Below are 12443 nucleotides of genomic sequence, written 5' to 3' on the forward strand. Positions count from 1 at the left end.
ATTCTGTATCGAATCGTAGTTGGCCAAAATCAAAGTGGCACGCACGACGTCGAAAATAGCGTTCGGCCAACGCTCTGGGGTAGACGAACGTGTTGTCCACTCTCTAGACTTCATTGAGGTTAGGCCGTTATACCTAAGGCAGATTTGCACTCGATGACACCTCGACAACAGCCGGTCCTCACATTTACGTCTTGCTCTCCTTACGTCAGTATACGAGTCTGTGACGCTGGCTTTGCAACATCTTGCGTGCCTTTAGGCTCGCCGCGACCAACACTTACCACAAAACATGGAGGCGCCGGGGCTTGAACCCGGGACCTTTCACATGCAAAGCGAACGCTCTACCAACTGAGCTACGCCCCCAAGCACAACCAAGCTGCGCTGTTCTCCGTTCTTTGCTACTCTTATGTGCACGGACACGATGGTTGGTTGGTTTGCAGGGGTGAAGGGACCAGAGTACAAAGGCGCGGACACGTTCACATACGCAAGAGTTCCAAGTAGTTTCGATGCTCTGGTATTACGACTGCAAATTCCGTCCGTCTTTAACGTCTTAAATTGAAGGGACAGTCACAAGTTGCTCCGTTTTCACTCCATGTCGACAATCACACAGCACCTGAGGTAACAAGCACATCTGAAGACCCATTGTGCACTCGACTGTTCATGCCAACTCACTGCCTCGCACTTTACTACTGTGTACCACTCTTGTCGTCCAACTGCAAAAGACTGGGCCACAACAACTTTCCGCGTCTCCATTGCACTGCGCAAACTACGAAACGCTCCCCAAACATGGCACTCACCCACGCAGACGACTTTTCCGACTTTACACGACGCTCACGCAACGCTCACGCTAGTGACAGCCTTATTTAGAGCTTGACGTCGCACACAAGCGAATGAGCACATTTCGCCTACGACTTAGGCCGCCCTCCTAGTGTGGCTGTTCGGTGTCTGCAGGCAGCGAGGGGCTGCAAGCTTCCTGTGTTCGCGCCTATGTCACCTCTGCTTGCTTGTCAGAGACAGAGTATCGCAAAACATACAACTCACTCCATGAATTGATTGCTACGGCATCTGTCATCAGCAGTCACAACTAGCAACACCAGTAGCAGCCGACTGCACGTCAAGAATTGGAATGTGCAGTGGGATTTTTGTGAATTCGGCGCAAGGCTGATCTTTGCGACATAGGTTTGAGAATCTTATGGGAACACTTGTACTGTTTCTAAATTAAGTGTAGTGGTGGGAGGAGGGTGCTTCGTGCGCATTACAGCACGCTTGCCAATTGTGGCTGCTAATCGTTGGCTCGTATCTGCCTTGACACATTTTCTGGCTGTGAATTATTCCACTTGCATGGCAGTGTGCGCATGTTGGTGTGTTAAAAATTCTGGAGGCGCTGGGTATCGATCCCAGTACCTCTCGCATGCTAAGCGAGCGCTCTACCATCTGAGCTACGCCCCCTGCTGACGAACTGCGCTACATACAGCCATATCAATGACACAGACCCTTGCACTCCCATTATTCCGCTGACAAACACTACTCTCAATGTGTCCGTGAGGGTGTCTTTCAGGTTTCCTGCATTCTGTATCGAATCGTAGTTGGCCAAAATCAAAGTGGCACGCACGACGTCGAAAATAGCGTTCGGCCAACGCTCTGGGGTAGACGAACGTGTTGTCCACTCTCTAGACTTCATTGAGGTTAGGCCGTTATACCTAAGGCAGATTTGCACTCGATGACACCTCGACAACAGCCGGTCCTCACATTTACGTCTTGCTCTCCTTACGTCAGTATACGAGTCTGTGACGCTGGCTTTGCAACATCTTGCGTGCCTTTAGGCTCGCCGCGACCAACACTTACCACAAAACATGGAGGCGCCGGGGCTTGAACCCGGGACCTTTCACATGCAAAGCGAACGCTCTACCAACTGAGCTACGCCCCCAAGCACAACCAAGCTGCGCTGTTCTCCGTTCTTTGCTACTCTTATGTGCACGGACACGATGGTTGGTTGGTTTGCAGGGGTGAAGGGACCAGAGTACAAAGGCGCGGACACGTTCACATACGCAAGAGTTCCAAGTAGTTTCGATGCTCTGGTATTACGACTGCAAATTCCGTCCGTCTTTAACGTCTTAAATTGAAGGGACAGTCACAAGTTGCTCCGTTTTCACTCCATGTCGACAATCACACAGCACCTGAGGTAACAAGCACATCTGAAGACCCATTGTGCACTCGACTGTTCATGCCAACTCACTGCCTCGCACTTTACTACTGTGTACCACTCTTGTCGTCCAACTGCAAAAGACTGGGCCACAACAACTTTCCGCGTCTCCATTGCACTGCGCAAACTACGAAACGCTCCCCAAACATGGCACTCACCCACGCAGACGACTTTTCCGACTTTACACGACGCTCACGCAACGCTCACGCTAGTGACAGCCTTATTTAGAGCTTGACGTCGCACACAAGCGAATGAGCACATTTCGCCTACGACTTAGGCCGCCCTCCTAGTGTGGCTGTTCGGTGTCTGCAGGCAGCGAGGGGCTGCAAGCTTCCTGTGTTCGCGCCTATGTCACCTCTGCTTGCTTGTCAGAGACAGAGTATCGCAAAACATACAACTCACTCCATGAATTGATTGCTACGGCATCTGTCATCAGCAGTCACAACTAGCAACACCAGTAGCAGCCGACTGCACGTCAAGAATTGGAATGTGCAGTGGGATTTTTGTGAATTCGGCGCAAGGCTGATCTTTGCGACATAGGTTTGAGAATCTTATGGGAACACTTGTACTGTTTCTAAATTAAGTGTAGTGGTGGGAGGAGGGTGCTTCGTGCGCATTACAGCACGCTTGCCAATTGTGGCTGCTAATCGTTGGCTCGTATCTGCCTTGACACATTTTCTGGCTGTGAATTATTCCACTTGCATGGCAGTGTGCGCATGTTGGTGTGTTAAAAATTCTGGAGGCGCTGGGTATCGATCCCAGTACCTCTCGCATGCTAAGCGAGCGCTCTACCATCTGAGCTACGCCCCCTGCTGACGAACTGCGCTACATACAGCCATATCAATGACACAGACCCTTGCACTCCCATTATTCCGCTGACAAACACTACTCTCAATGTGTCCGTGAGGGTGTCTTTCAGGTTTCCTGCATTCTGTATCGAATCGTAGTTGGCCAAAATCAAAGTGGCACGCACGACGTCGAAAATAGCGTTCGGCCAACGCTCTGGGGTAGACGAACGTGTTGTCCACTCTCTAGACTTCATTGAGGTTAGGCCGTTATACCTAAGGCAGATTTGCACTCGATGACACCTCGACAACAGCCGGTCCTCACATTTACGTCTTGCTCTCCTTACGTCAGTATACGAGTCTGTGACGCTGGCTTTGCAACATCTTGCGTGCCTTTAGGCTCGCCGCGACCAACACTTACCACAAAACATGGAGGCGCCGGGGCTTGAACCCGGGACCTTTCACATGCAAAGCGAACGCTCTACCAACTGAGCTACGCCCCCAAGCACAACCAAGCTGCGCTGTTCTCCGTTCTTTGCTACTCTTATGTGCACGGACACGATGGTTGGTTGGTTTGCAGGGGTGAAGGGACCAGAGTACAAAGGCGCGGACACGTTCACATACGCAAGAGTTCCAAGTAGTTTCGATGCTCTGGTATTACGACTGCAAATTCCGTCCGTCTTTAACGTCTTAAATTGAAGGGACAGTCACAAGTTGCTCCGTTTTCACTCCATGTCGACAATCACACAGCACCTGAGGTAACAAGCACATCTGAAGACCCATTGTGCACTCGACTGTTCATGCCAACTCACTGCCTCGCACTTTACTACTGTGTACCACTCTTGTCGTCCAACTGCAAAAGACTGGGCCACAACAACTTTCCGCGTCTCCATTGCACTGCGCAAACTACGAAACGCTCCCCAAACATGGCACTCACCCACGCAGACGACTTTTCCGACTTTACACGACGCTCACGCAACGCTCACGCTAGTGACAGCCTTATTTAGAGCTTGACGTCGCACACAAGCGAATGAGCACATTTCGCCTACGACTTAGGCCGCCCTCCTAGTGTGGCTGTTCGGTGTCTGCAGGCAGCGAGGGGCTGCAAGCTTCCTGTGTTCGCGCCTATGTCACCTCTGCTTGCTTGTCAGAGACAGAGTATCGCAAAACATACAACTCACTCCATGAATTGATTGCTACGGCATCTGTCATCAGCAGTCACAACTAGCAACACCAGTAGCAGCCGACTGCACGTCAAGAATTGGAATGTGCAGTGGGATTTTTGTGAATTCGGCGCAAGGCTGATCTTTGCGACATAGGTTTGAGAATCTTATGGGAACACTTGTACTGTTTCTAAATTAAGTGTAGTGGTGGGAGGAGGGTGCTTCGTGCGCATTACAGCACGCTTGCCAATTGTGGCTGCTAATCGTTGGCTCGTATCTGCCTTGACACATTTTCTGGCTGTGAATTATTCCACTTGCATGGCAGTGTGCGCATGTTGGTGTGTTAAAAATTCTGGAGGCGCTGGGTATCGATCCCAGTACCTCTCGCATGCTAAGCGAGCGCTCTACCATCTGAGCTACGCCCCCTGCTGACGAACTGCGCTACATACAGCCATATCAATGACACAGACCCTTGCACTCCCATTATTCCGCTGACAAACACTACTCTCAATGTGTCCGTGAGGGTGTCTTTCAGGTTTCCTGCATTCTGTATCGAATCGTAGTTGGCCAAAATCAAAGTGGCACGCACGACGTCGAAAATAGCGTTCGGCCAACGCTCTGGGGTAGACGAACGTGTTGTCCACTCTCTAGACTTCATTGAGGTTAGGCCGTTATACCTAAGGCAGATTTGCACTCGATGACACCTCGACAACAGCCGGTCCTCACATTTACGTCTTGCTCTCCTTACGTCAGTATACGAGTCTGTGACGCTGGCTTTGCAACATCTTGCGTGCCTTTAGGCTCGCCGCGACCAACACTTACCACAAAACATGGAGGCGCCGGGGCTTGAACCCGGGACCTTTCACATGCAAAGCGAACGCTCTACCAACTGAGCTACGCCCCCAAGCACAACCAAGCTGCGCTGTTCTCCGTTCTTTGCTACTCTTATGTGCACGGACACGATGGTTGGTTGGTTTGCAGGGGTGAAGGGACCAGAGTACAAAGGCGCGGACACGTTCACATACGCAAGAGTTCCAAGTAGTTTCGATGCTCTGGTATTACGACTGCAAATTCCGTCCGTCTTTAACGTCTTAAATTGAAGGGACAGTCACAAGTTGCTCCGTTTTCACTCCATGTCGACAATCACACAGCACCTGAGGTAACAAGCACATCTGAAGACCCATTGTGCACTCGACTGTTCATGCCAACTCACTGCCTCGCACTTTACTACTGTGTACCACTCTTGTCGTCCAACTGCAAAAGACTGGGCCACAACAACTTTCCGCGTCTCCATTGCACTGCGCAAACTACGAAACGCTCCCCAAACATGGCACTCACCCACGCAGACGACTTTTCCGACTTTACACGACGCTCACGCAACGCTCACGCTAGTGACAGCCTTATTTAGAGCTTGACGTCGCACACAAGCGAATGAGCACATTTCGCCTACGACTTAGGCCGCCCTCCTAGTGTGGCTGTTCGGTGTCTGCAGGCAGCGAGGGGCTGCAAGCTTCCTGTGTTCGCGCCTATGTCACCTCTGCTTGCTTGTCAGAGACAGAGTATCGCAAAACATACAACTCACTCCATGAATTGATTGCTACGGCATCTGTCATCAGCAGTCACAACTAGCAACACCAGTAGCAGCCGACTGCACGTCAAGAATTGGAATGTGCAGTGGGATTTTTGTGAATTCGGCGCAAGGCTGATCTTTGCGACATAGGTTTGAGAATCTTATGGGAACACTTGTACTGTTTCTAAATTAAGTGTAGTGGTGGGAGGAGGGTGCTTCGTGCGCATTACAGCACGCTTGCCAATTGTGGCTGCTAATCGTTGGCTCGTATCTGCCTTGACACATTTTCTGGCTGTGAATTATTCCACTTGCATGGCAGTGTGCGCATGTTGGTGTGTTAAAAATTCTGGAGGCGCTGGGTATCGATCCCAGTACCTCTCGCATGCTAAGCGAGCGCTCTACCATCTGAGCTACGCCCCCTGCTGACGAACTGCGCTACATACAGCCATATCAATGACACAGACCCTTGCACTCCCATTATTCCGCTGACAAACACTACTCTCAATGTGTCCGTGAGGGTGTCTTTCAGGTTTCCTGCATTCTGTATCGAATCGTAGTTGGCCAAAATCAAAGTGGCACGCACGACGTCGAAAATAGCGTTCGGCCAACGCTCTGGGGTAGACGAACGTGTTGTCCACTCTCTAGACTTCATTGAGGTTAGGCCGTTATACCTAAGGCAGATTTGCACTCGATGACACCTCGACAACAGCCGGTCCTCACATTTACGTCTTGCTCTCCTTACGTCAGTATACGAGTCTGTGACGCTGGCTTTGCAACATCTTGCGTGCCTTTAGGCTCGCCGCGACCAACACTTACCACAAAACATGGAGGCGCCGGGGCTTGAACCCGGGACCTTTCACATGCAAAGCGAACGCTCTACCAACTGAGCTACGCCCCCAAGCACAACCAAGCTGCGCTGTTCTCCGTTCTTTGCTACTCTTATGTGCACGGACACGATGGTTGGTTGGTTTGCAGGGGTGAAGGGACCAGAGTACAAAGGCGCGGACACGTTCACATACGCAAGAGTTCCAAGTAGTTTCGATGCTCTGGTATTACGACTGCAAATTCCGTCCGTCTTTAACGTCTTAAATTGAAGGGACAGTCACAAGTTGCTCCGTTTTCACTCCATGTCGACAATCACACAGCACCTGAGGTAACAAGCACATCTGAAGACCCATTGTGCACTCGACTGTTCATGCCAACTCACTGCCTCGCACTTTACTACTGTGTACCACTCTTGTCGTCCAACTGCAAAAGACTGGGCCACAACAACTTTCCGCGTCTCCATTGCACTGCGCAAACTACGAAACGCTCCCCAAACATGGCACTCACCCACGCAGACGACTTTTCCGACTTTACACGACGCTCACGCAACGCTCACGCTAGTGACAGCCTTATTTAGAGCTTGACGTCGCACACAAGCGAATGAGCACATTTCGCCTACGACTTAGGCCGCCCTCCTAGTGTGGCTGTTCGGTGTCTGCAGGCAGCGAGGGGCTGCAAGCTTCCTGTGTTCGCGCCTATGTCACCTCTGCTTGCTTGTCAGAGACAGAGTATCGCAAAACATACAACTCACTCCATGAATTGATTGCTACGGCATCTGTCATCAGCAGTCACAACTAGCAACACCAGTAGCAGCCGACTGCACGTCAAGAATTGGAATGTGCAGTGGGATTTTTGTGAATTCGGCGCAAGGCTGATCTTTGCGACATAGGTTTGAGAATCTTATGGGAACACTTGTACTGTTTCTAAATTAAGTGTAGTGGTGGGAGGAGGGTGCTTCGTGCGCATTACAGCACGCTTGCCAATTGTGGCTGCTAATCGTTGGCTCGTATCTGCCTTGACACATTTTCTGGCTGTGAATTATTCCACTTGCATGGCAGTGTGCGCATGTTGGTGTGTTAAAAATTCTGGAGGCGCTGGGTATCGATCCCAGTACCTCTCGCATGCTAAGCGAGCGCTCTACCATCTGAGCTACGCCCCCTGCTGACGAACTGCGCTACATACAGCCATATCAATGACACAGACCCTTGCACTCCCATTATTCCGCTGACAAACACTACTCTCAATGTGTCCGTGAGGGTGTCTTTCAGGTTTCCTGCATTCTGTATCGAATCGTAGTTGGCCAAAATCAAAGTGGCACGCACGACGTCGAAAATAGCGTTCGGCCAACGCTCTGGGGTAGACGAACGTGTTGTCCACTCTCTAGACTTCATTGAGGTTAGGCCGTTATACCTAAGGCAGATTTGCACTCGATGACACCTCGACAACAGCCGGTCCTCACATTTACGTCTTGCTCTCCTTACGTCAGTATACGAGTCTGTGACGCTGGCTTTGCAACATCTTGCGTGCCTTTAGGCTCGCCGCGACCAACACTTACCACAAAACATGGAGGCGCCGGGGCTTGAACCCGGGACCTTTCACATGCAAAGCGAACGCTCTACCAACTGAGCTACGCCCCCAAGCACAACCAAGCTGCGCTGTTCTCCGTTCTTTGCTACTCTTATGTGCACGGACACGATGGTTGGTTGGTTTGCAGGGGTGAAGGGACCAGAGTACAAAGGCGCGGACACGTTCACATACGCAAGAGTTCCAAGTAGTTTCGATGCTCTGGTATTACGACTGCAAATTCCGTCCGTCTTTAACGTCTTAAATTGAAGGGACAGTCACAAGTTGCTCCGTTTTCACTCCATGTCGACAATCACACAGCACCTGAGGTAACAAGCACATCTGAAGACCCATTGTGCACTCGACTGTTCATGCCAACTCACTGCCTCGCACTTTACTACTGTGTACCACTCTTGTCGTCCAACTGCAAAAGACTGGGCCACAACAACTTTCCGCGTCTCCATTGCACTGCGCAAACTACGAAACGCTCCCCAAACATGGCACTCACCCACGCAGACGACTTTTCCGACTTTACACGACGCTCACGCAACGCTCACGCTAGTGACAGCCTTATTTAGAGCTTGACGTCGCACACAAGCGAATGAGCACATTTCGCCTACGACTTAGGCCGCCCTCCTAGTGTGGCTGTTCGGTGTCTGCAGGCAGCGAGGGGCTGCAAGCTTCCTGTGTTCGCGCCTATGTCACCTCTGCTTGCTTGTCAGAGACAGAGTATCGCAAAACATACAACTCACTCCATGAATTGATTGCTACGGCATCTGTCATCAGCAGTCACAACTAGCAACACCAGTAGCAGCCGACTGCACGTCAAGAATTGGAATGTGCAGTGGGATTTTTGTGAATTCGGCGCAAGGCTGATCTTTGCGACATAGGTTTGAGAATCTTATGGGAACACTTGTACTGTTTCTAAATTAAGTGTAGTGGTGGGAGGAGGGTGCTTCGTGCGCATTACAGCACGCTTGCCAATTGTGGCTGCTAATCGTTGGCTCGTATCTGCCTTGACACATTTTCTGGCTGTGAATTATTCCACTTGCATGGCAGTGTGCGCATGTTGGTGTGTTAAAAATTCTGGAGGCGCTGGGTATCGATCCCAGTACCTCTCGCATGCTAAGCGAGCGCTCTACCATCTGAGCTACGCCCCCTGCTGACGAACTGCGCTACATACAGCCATATCAATGACACAGACCCTTGCACTCCCATTATTCCGCTGACAAACACTACTCTCAATGTGTCCGTGAGGGTGTCTTTCAGGTTTCCTGCATTCTGTATCGAATCGTAGTTGGCCAAAATCAAAGTGGCACGCACGACGTCGAAAATAGCGTTCGGCCAACGCTCTGGGGTAGACGAACGTGTTGTCCACTCTCTAGACTTCATTGAGGTTAGGCCGTTATACCTAAGGCAGATTTGCACTCGATGACACCTCGACAACAGCCGGTCCTCACATTTACGTCTTGCTCTCCTTACGTCAGTATACGAGTCTGTGACGCTGGCTTTGCAACATCTTGCGTGCCTTTAGGCTCGCCGCGACCAACACTTACCACAAAACATGGAGGCGCCGGGGCTTGAACCCGGGACCTTTCACATGCAAAGCGAACGCTCTACCAACTGAGCTACGCCCCCAAGCACAACCAAGCTGCGCTGTTCTCCGTTCTTTGCTACTCTTATGTGCACGGACACGATGGTTGGTTGGTTTGCAGGGGTGAAGGGACCAGAGTACAAAGGCGCGGACACGTTCACATACGCAAGAGTTCCAAGTAGTTTCGATGCTCTGGTATTACGACTGCAAATTCCGTCCGTCTTTAACGTCTTAAATTGAAGGGACAGTCACAAGTTGCTCCGTTTTCACTCCATGTCGACAATCACACAGCACCTGAGGTAACAAGCACATCTGAAGACCCATTGTGCACTCGACTGTTCATGCCAACTCACTGCCTCGCACTTTACTACTGTGTACCACTCTTGTCGTCCAACTGCAAAAGACTGGGCCACAACAACTTTCCGCGTCTCCATTGCACTGCGCAAACTACGAAACGCTCCCCAAACATGGCACTCACCCACGCAGACGACTTTTCCGACTTTACACGACGCTCACGCAACGCTCACGCTAGTGACAGCCTTATTTAGAGCTTGACGTCGCACACAAGCGAATGAGCACATTTCGCCTACGACTTAGGCCGCCCTCCTAGTGTGGCTGTTCGGTGTCTGCAGGCAGCGAGGGGCTGCAAGCTTCCTGTGTTCGCGCCTATGTCACCTCTGCTTGCTTGTCAGAGACAGAGTATCGCAAAACATACAACTCACTCCATGAATTGATTGCTACGGCATCTGTCATCAGCAGTCACAACTAGCAACACCAGTAGCAGCCGACTGCACGTCAAGAATTGGAATGTGCAGTGGGATTTTTGTGAATTCGGCGCAAGGCTGATCTTTGCGACATAGGTTTGAGAATCTTATGGGAACACTTGTACTGTTTCTAAATTAAGTGTAGTGGTGGGAGGAGGGTGCTTCGTGCGCATTACAGCACGCTTGCCAATTGTGGCTGCTAATCGTTGGCTCGTATCTGCCTTGACACATTTTCTGGCTGTGAATTATTCCACTTGCATGGCAGTGTGCGCATGTTGGTGTGTTAAAAATTCTGGAGGCGCTGGGTATCGATCCCAGTACCTCTCGCATGCTAAGCGAGCGCTCTACCATCTGAGCTACGCCCCCTGCTGACGAACTGCGCTACATACAGCCATATCAATGACACAGACCCTTGCACTCCCATTATTCCGCTGACAAACACTACTCTCAATGTGTCCGTGAGGGTGTCTTTCAGGTTTCCTGCATTCTGTATCGAATCGTAGTTGGCCAAAATCAAAGTGGCACGCACGACGTCGAAAATAGCGTTCGGCCAACGCTCTGGGGTAGACGAACGTGTTGTCCACTCTCTAGACTTCATTGAGGTTAGGCCGTTATACCTAAGGCAGATTTGCACTCGATGACACCTCGACAACAGCCGGTCCTCACATTTACGTCTTGCTCTCCTTACGTCAGTATACGAGTCTGTGACGCTGGCTTTGCAACATCTTGCGTGCCTTTAGGCTCGCCGCGACCAACACTTACCACAAAACATGGAGGCGCCGGGGCTTGAACCCGGGACCTTTCACATGCAAAGCGAACGCTCTACCAACTGAGCTACGCCCCCAAGCACAACCAAGCTGCGCTGTTCTCCGTTCTTTGCTACTCTTATGTGCACGGACACGATGGTTGGTTGGTTTGCAGGGGTGAAGGGACCAGAGTACAAAGGCGCGGACACGTTCACATACGCAAGAGTTCCAAGTAGTTTCGATGCTCTGGTATTACGACTGCAAATTCCGTCCGTCTTTAACGTCTTAAATTGAAGGGACAGTCACAAGTTGCTCCGTTTTCACTCCATGTCGACAATCACACAGCACCTGAGGTAACAAGCACATCTGAAGACCCATTGTGCACTCGACTGTTCATGCCAACTCACTGCCTCGCACTTTACTACTGTGTACCACTCTTGTCGTCCAACTGCAAAAGACTGGGCCACAACAACTTTCCGCGTCTCCATTGCACTGCGCAAACTACGAAACGCTCCCCAAACATGGCACTCACCCACGCAGACGACTTTTCCGACTTTACACGACGCTCACGCAACGCTCACGCTAGTGACAGCCTTATTTAGAGCTTGACGTCGCACACAAGCGAATGAGCACATTTCGCCTACGACTTAGGCCGCCCTCCTAGTGTGGCTGTTCGGTGTCTGCAGGCAGCGAGGGGCTGCAAGCTTCCTGTGTTCGCGCCTATGTCACCTCTGCTTGCTTGTCAGAGACAGAGTATCGCAAAACATACAACTCACTCCATGAATTGATTGCTACGGCATCTGTCATCAGCAGTCACAACTAGCAACACCAGTAGCAGCCGACTGCACGTCAAGAATTGGAATGTGCAGTGGGATTTTTGTGAATTCGGCGCAAGGCTGATCTTTGCGACATAGGTTTGAGAATCTTATGGGAACACTTGTACTGTTTCTAAATTAAGTGTAGTGGTGGGAGGAGGGTGCTTCGTGCGCATTACAGCACGCTTGCCAATTGTGGCTGCTAATCGTTGGCTCGTATCTGCCTTGACACATTTTCTGGCTGTGAATTATTCCACTTGCATGGCAGTGTGCGCATGTTGGTGTGTTAAAAATTCTGGAGGCGCTGGGTATCGATCCCAGTACCTCTCGCATGCTAAGCGAGCGCTCTACCATCTGAGCTACGCCCCCTGCTGACGAACTGCGCTACATACAGCCATATCAATGACACAGACCCTTG

At 51.0% G+C, this 12443-nt stretch overlaps 16 non-coding genes across 16 annotated transcripts; all 16 read right to left on the bottom strand.

The window, feature by feature from the left end:
* Positions 1 to 287: 287 nt before the first annotated feature.
* Trnaa-ugc lies at positions 288 to 360 on the bottom strand. The gene has a single exon. It is a non-coding gene; the product is annotated as a tRNA-Ala (tRNA).
* A 1013-nt stretch (positions 361 to 1373) lies between these two features.
* Trnaa-agc lies at positions 1374 to 1446 on the bottom strand. The gene has a single exon. It is a non-coding gene; the product is annotated as a tRNA-Ala (tRNA).
* Positions 1447 to 1851: 405 nt separating this feature from the next.
* Trnaa-ugc lies at positions 1852 to 1924 on the bottom strand. The gene has a single exon. It is a non-coding gene; the product is annotated as a tRNA-Ala (tRNA).
* Positions 1925 to 2937: 1013 nt separating this feature from the next.
* Trnaa-agc lies at positions 2938 to 3010 on the bottom strand. The gene has a single exon. It is a non-coding gene; the product is annotated as a tRNA-Ala (tRNA).
* A 405-nt stretch (positions 3011 to 3415) lies between these two features.
* On the bottom strand, positions 3416 to 3488 carry Trnaa-ugc. Its single transcript has one exon. It is a non-coding gene; the product is annotated as a tRNA-Ala (tRNA).
* A 1013-nt stretch (positions 3489 to 4501) lies between these two features.
* Trnaa-agc lies at positions 4502 to 4574 on the bottom strand. Its single transcript has one exon. It is a non-coding gene; the product is annotated as a tRNA-Ala (tRNA).
* A 405-nt stretch (positions 4575 to 4979) lies between these two features.
* Positions 4980 to 5052, bottom strand: Trnaa-ugc. Its single transcript has one exon. It is a non-coding gene; the product is annotated as a tRNA-Ala (tRNA).
* A 1013-nt stretch (positions 5053 to 6065) lies between these two features.
* On the bottom strand, positions 6066 to 6138 carry Trnaa-agc. Its single transcript has one exon. It is a non-coding gene; the product is annotated as a tRNA-Ala (tRNA).
* Positions 6139 to 6543: 405 nt separating this feature from the next.
* Positions 6544 to 6616, bottom strand: Trnaa-ugc. Its single transcript has one exon. It is a non-coding gene; the product is annotated as a tRNA-Ala (tRNA).
* Positions 6617 to 7629: 1013 nt separating this feature from the next.
* On the bottom strand, positions 7630 to 7702 carry Trnaa-agc. Its single transcript has one exon. It is a non-coding gene; the product is annotated as a tRNA-Ala (tRNA).
* A 405-nt stretch (positions 7703 to 8107) lies between these two features.
* Trnaa-ugc lies at positions 8108 to 8180 on the bottom strand. The gene has a single exon. It is a non-coding gene; the product is annotated as a tRNA-Ala (tRNA).
* Positions 8181 to 9193: 1013 nt separating this feature from the next.
* Positions 9194 to 9266, bottom strand: Trnaa-agc. Its single transcript has one exon. It is a non-coding gene; the product is annotated as a tRNA-Ala (tRNA).
* Positions 9267 to 9671: 405 nt separating this feature from the next.
* Trnaa-ugc lies at positions 9672 to 9744 on the bottom strand. Its single transcript has one exon. It is a non-coding gene; the product is annotated as a tRNA-Ala (tRNA).
* Positions 9745 to 10757: 1013 nt separating this feature from the next.
* On the bottom strand, positions 10758 to 10830 carry Trnaa-agc. The gene has a single exon. It is a non-coding gene; the product is annotated as a tRNA-Ala (tRNA).
* A 405-nt stretch (positions 10831 to 11235) lies between these two features.
* On the bottom strand, positions 11236 to 11308 carry Trnaa-ugc. The gene has a single exon. It is a non-coding gene; the product is annotated as a tRNA-Ala (tRNA).
* A 1013-nt stretch (positions 11309 to 12321) lies between these two features.
* Positions 12322 to 12394, bottom strand: Trnaa-agc. The gene has a single exon. It is a non-coding gene; the product is annotated as a tRNA-Ala (tRNA).
* Positions 12395 to 12443: the final 49 nt, after the last annotated feature.

The sequence above is a fragment of the Schistocerca americana genome, unplaced genomic scaffold (assembly GCF_021461395.2).
Source record: "Schistocerca americana isolate TAMUIC-IGC-003095 unplaced genomic scaffold, iqSchAmer2.1 HiC_scaffold_305, whole genome shotgun sequence".
NCBI lineage: Eukaryota > Metazoa > Arthropoda > Insecta > Orthoptera > Acrididae > Schistocerca > Schistocerca americana.